Raw genomic sequence first — 4,861 nt, 5'->3', positions numbered from 1 at the left:
CTTCCGTCACTCGCCACCAAATCGGACGAGTGATGTATGGTTTTCCACCTATTTTTCGAACTTAGCTGGTTGGGTAGGATTTCTAAATTTCAGCGTAGATTGTTCGATTTTCGATCTAGGTTTCAGCCGGTTTTGAGAGCGTGTTTCGGCCACTTCGCCACTTTTGGGGTTGGTCCAAGAACAAAAGTGATTCCAAAATGGGTGTTTTACCTAAGTTTGGAGTTTGGGCCGACGATTTACAGTTTTTCCCCGCTAGGAATTTATCAAGCCACCCACGCATTGTCGGCGCATGTGGCGGTGCGTGGGCAGTTTGGTGGAGATCACATTCAGTTTTAGAATGATCCTCTTATCGTCACAAGCTCGTAGGAATTCCAGGATCTCAGTTTGGACAACGTTTGAACCCTGAACGGATCTCACATCTTGTGTGATTTCTGGGTTCAATACAATGGAACCGTTGGATCGTAACAATTTTCAGATATGTTAATCTATATAGCTCCAGGATCGCTTGGGATTAGACGGATCGTGAATCGGAATCCCAAATACTCCGAAATCGCGAACCCTAGGGTTAAGGCTTTAAGAACCGTTGATCGCGCGATTGTGACCAATCCAACTATCCAATCGAGACCAGACTCACGGGACTTGTGCCCTAGGATTAAAGGAACGTTAATGTGGGCATAGAAATAACCTTAATTGGATGCACGCACTTCTAGGAGACGGGGGTCAGGGTTGTTATTTAAATATTCTTACCGAGCAGTTTTATTAATATATATTATTTTGGTATTTGAATCAGGCGCTCGGGCACCAGTTGACCCGCAGGAGGGACCTTCAAAAGGTCTAGTGAGCACGGACTAGTCGTGAGTGGACTCTTTGTTTTTAGAAATGAATTTATGCAATTCAGTTACAGTATTTGACCTTGAATAAGTTTTATTCACATATTAGTGATTTATAAATTGATATGAGATTTTAAATATTATGATTTATACGCAGCAGAGTTCTAGATTTAACATAAATTCAGTTATTCACCATATTTTTCAGAAACTATATATATTTTCTTAAGCCACCTTAGGTACCCAGAGATTCACATGTTGCCTTCAGATATGACGATGTCCACGGACATCCAGGTTGCCTTCGGTAAATATGTTGCCTTCGGATTATATTAGTTGCCTTCGGTTTAGTCAGCATGCTTGACAGTTGCCCCATGAGTTCTATGGTACCCGACTCATGCGGAGCCGTGAATGCGGATCAGTTGGCGACGGTCCCCGAATCCTGCGGTTATGCGGCTCGGATTGACCTAGTGCCACCGAGACCTACTAGGGGAATTGACGTCATAACAGTAATTGACGGATATCAAGAATTGACGGAAATACAGGGGTACACCTAGGTGGTAGTTTTAAACTGATTTAAGTGCTTTTAAGAGTTTAAGATGACCATGAGTATGATTGGTATATATTTATAAATATATGAGTGCATTGATTTCAGTACGTATATGATTAAGAGAATGATTTAGTTTTGACTAACCGTTTTTACAGTGGGGTTAGTATGTTCATATCTATTTTCTAAACTTTGTTTTTGGGTCCACTCACCTTTTTAATGTTTTGCTGTTGTAGACGTGCATTCGCGAGCCACCACAGGGCATTTTTCGCTTCCCGCTTTTCCTCAATTTGATGTAGGGTTCTTGGTTCACAAGTTGATCATTTCCTTGATAAATTAACCTGTATAGTTGCTCTGAAGTCGCCCTTGGATGTATTTAACTGTTGGAACATACTTATTTATGTATACTGGCAGTTGGTGTATATTTTTGTGTTTGTTGACAGGTCTAATTTTGGGAATGTTTGATTTACAGGGAAACTCTGCCGAATTTTCGGTAGAAGTCAACCTGAAAGGGCAACAAGGTCATTTGTGCTCGCACTCGCCAGTGTCGATCACGCATGTGGTTCGCTCGGATTCCAAAGTGGAATTTGGGTCGAGTCCCAACTTGGTATCGAGCTTTAGGTTTAACTTCTTGTAGACTCGTGACTTTGTGCATCCCAATTTTATCAACATCTGCTTCTTGTGACAAGAAGCATGGGCCCTAAACGTGGTGGCTTCCGTAGAGGGACCGACATCGTCCCAATCAGGGACGAATCCTCCCGAGCAAGAGGAATTCCATATCCTGCAAAGGTACCGAAATGAGGGCGTCTTTGTTGGAGGTCCATCAGCCGCACTGCCATGCCCAATATGCAAGGAGATCCTAACTTCCAGCAGACTTTGGAGTTGTTGACTCAGGCTCTATCCAGGACATGGCAGTCTAGAGATCCTTCCCTGGGATATGTTGATCAAGCTAAGAGGATTGGGGCCACAAATTTTGATGGTGATGGTGATCCAGCAGTGGCTGAGGAGTGGATAGAGAGGATGGAGCGGATCATGGAGGTGATGGCTGCGTTCCACAAAACCGCAGGTGACTCGACCACTTTCTTTTGGTCAGAATGCTAGATATTGGTGGGAGTCTGTTAAAAGGAGATATCAAAATCCGGTTGCCATTACATGGCAATTGGTCCGAGCTGCATTTGATGCAGTTAGTATTATCCACAGCTTACCAAAATTTGAAAATGGAGGAATTTCTGCAGTTGGAACAGGGGGCAAGGACAGTGCTTGAGTATGAGAAAAAGTTCAATGAGTTGTCTAAGTATTGTATCCCACTAGTAGAGGATGAAAACAAGAAGTGCCAACTGTTTACTAGAGGGTTTAAGGCCTCAATTCGAGATATTGTGATCAGTCAGCGGTTGACTAATTTTGGTGATTTGGTGATGTCTGCTTCACAGATAGAGAGCAGCCAAATGATGGTCAGAGCACGGGGTAAACCTCGGAGGAGACAGTTGATATGGGTGGTCCCATCCAAGAGAGGCAGTTATAGCTCTGGGTCATCTAGTGGCCGCAGTTATGGAGGTTTCCGACCTGGATATAGTTCTAGTGGAGGTTCCAACCAGAGTGGCGCCTACGGGAATCGCCTGGGTAGTATAGCTAGAGGTTCGGGAGACACTGCGAGATTGGCGGGAGGAATCCCACAGGCCTTGAGTGTGGTAGGTATCATCATGGGACTTGCCGACAAGGCACTACGGTTGTTTCCATTGTGGTCAGTTTGGACATTTTCTAAGGGAGTGCCTGATACTGCATGGTGGAGAGACTACAGCTGCATCGACTCATGGGGACGGGCACTGGTAGATCTTAGGGGACACCAGCCAGGGAACCTCGTCCGCTGGGGCCTGCACTGTTGCTACCGAGGTGGTAGTCGCAGAGGGGACGTGGTGGACGCGTTCCTGTGCTACAGCAGAGTGTACAATATGTCCCAAAGATGAGGCACATGCGTCACCGACGTGATCATAGGTATTTTACAAGTTTTGGAATCCCTGCTAGAGTTTTGATTGACCCTGGGGCTACACACTCATTTATCACACCTAGTTTTGCCCACAATGCTAACGTAAGACTTTCAGCCCTACGAAACGAACTGGCGATCTCTGTACCTACAGGAGAGATTTTTAAGGTAAGTATAGTGTATCGAGATAGTACAGTGTTAGTGGGAGACATAATTTTGGAGGCAGATTTGATTCCCTTAGAAATGGTTGACTTGGATGTCATTCTAAGGATGGATTGGTTAGCTAAACATCATGCCTCAGTAGATTGCTTCTGAAAAGAGGTTGTTTTTCGTAATCCCAGACGACCTGAAGTGACATTTTGTGGCGAACGTAGAGTGCTTCCATCTTGCTTCATTTCAGCTATAATGGCAAAACGGTTGCTCAGAAAGGGTTGCTCCGGATATTTAGCACATGTGATTGATACCATAGATAATGGGCTGAGATTGGAAGATATTCCAGTGGTACAGGAATTTTCGGATGTATTCCCTGAAGATCTTCCTAGGTTACCTCCTCATCGGGAGATCGAGTTCACCATGGAGCTCGTTCCAGGAACGAATCCTATTTCTCAAGCACCATACAGAATGGTACCAGCAAAGTTGAGGGAATTAAAGATTCAGTTGCAGGAGCTGGTAGATAAGGGTTTCATCTGACCTAGTTTTTCTCCTTGGGGTGCTCTAGTGTTATTTGTTAAGAAGAAGGATGGCACCATGAGATTATGCATTGACTACAGGCAACTGAACAAGGTCACAGTACGGAATAAGTCTCCATTGCCTCGCATTGATGATCTATTTGATCAGTTAAAGGGTGCCAAGGTATTCTCTAAGATTGATTTGAGATCTGGGTATCATCAGTTACGGATTAAAGAGGAGGATGTGCCTAAGACAGCTTTCCGAACGAGATATGGGCACTATGAGTTCCTGGTGATGCCATTTGGATTAACGAATGCACCAGCTGCGTTTATGGATCTCATGAACAGGGTGTTCCGACGTTACTTGGATCGCTTTGTGATTATATTCATAGATGACATTCTGGTGTATTCTAAGAGTCAGAAGGCACATATGAAGCACTTAGAAATTGTCAGCCAAGACTCGAGAAGGAGGCAGTTATATGCTAAATTCAGCAAGTGTCGTTCTGGTTGGACAGAGTTAGTTTCTTGGGGCACGTGATCTCTGCAGAAGGTATTTATGTAGATCCCCAGAAGATTGAAGCAGTAGTGAATTGGCCACAACCAACTAGTGTTATTGAAGTATGGAGTTTCCTTGGGTTAGCCGGGTATTACCGTTGCTTTGTGGAAGTTTTTTCGGCTATAGCAGCGCCTCTCACTCGTTTGACAAGGAAAGAAGTGAAGTTGGAATGGTCAGATGAGCGTGAGGAGAGCTTCAATGAACTCAAGACCATGTTGACCACTACTCCGGTTTTGGCACTTCCGGATGATAGTGGGAACTTCGTTATCTACAGTGATGCATCTC

General features: G+C 44.4%; 1 pseudogene; it reads left to right on the top strand.

Annotated features, from left to right (window-relative positions):
- The first annotated feature begins 2,208 nt into the window (after positions 1-2,208).
- On the top strand, positions 2,209-3,201 carry LOC148915071 (uncharacterized; annotated as a pseudogene).
- Positions 3,202-4,861: the final 1,660 nt, after the last annotated feature.

The sequence above is a fragment of the Prunus mume genome, linkage group LG8 (assembly GCF_029339155.1).
Source record: "Prunus mume cultivar Tortuosa linkage group LG8, ASM2933915v1, whole genome shotgun sequence".
Taxonomy (NCBI): domain Eukaryota; kingdom Viridiplantae; phylum Streptophyta; class Magnoliopsida; order Rosales; family Rosaceae; genus Prunus; species Prunus mume.
This window is presented reverse-complemented; position numbering and strand designations above follow the sequence as displayed.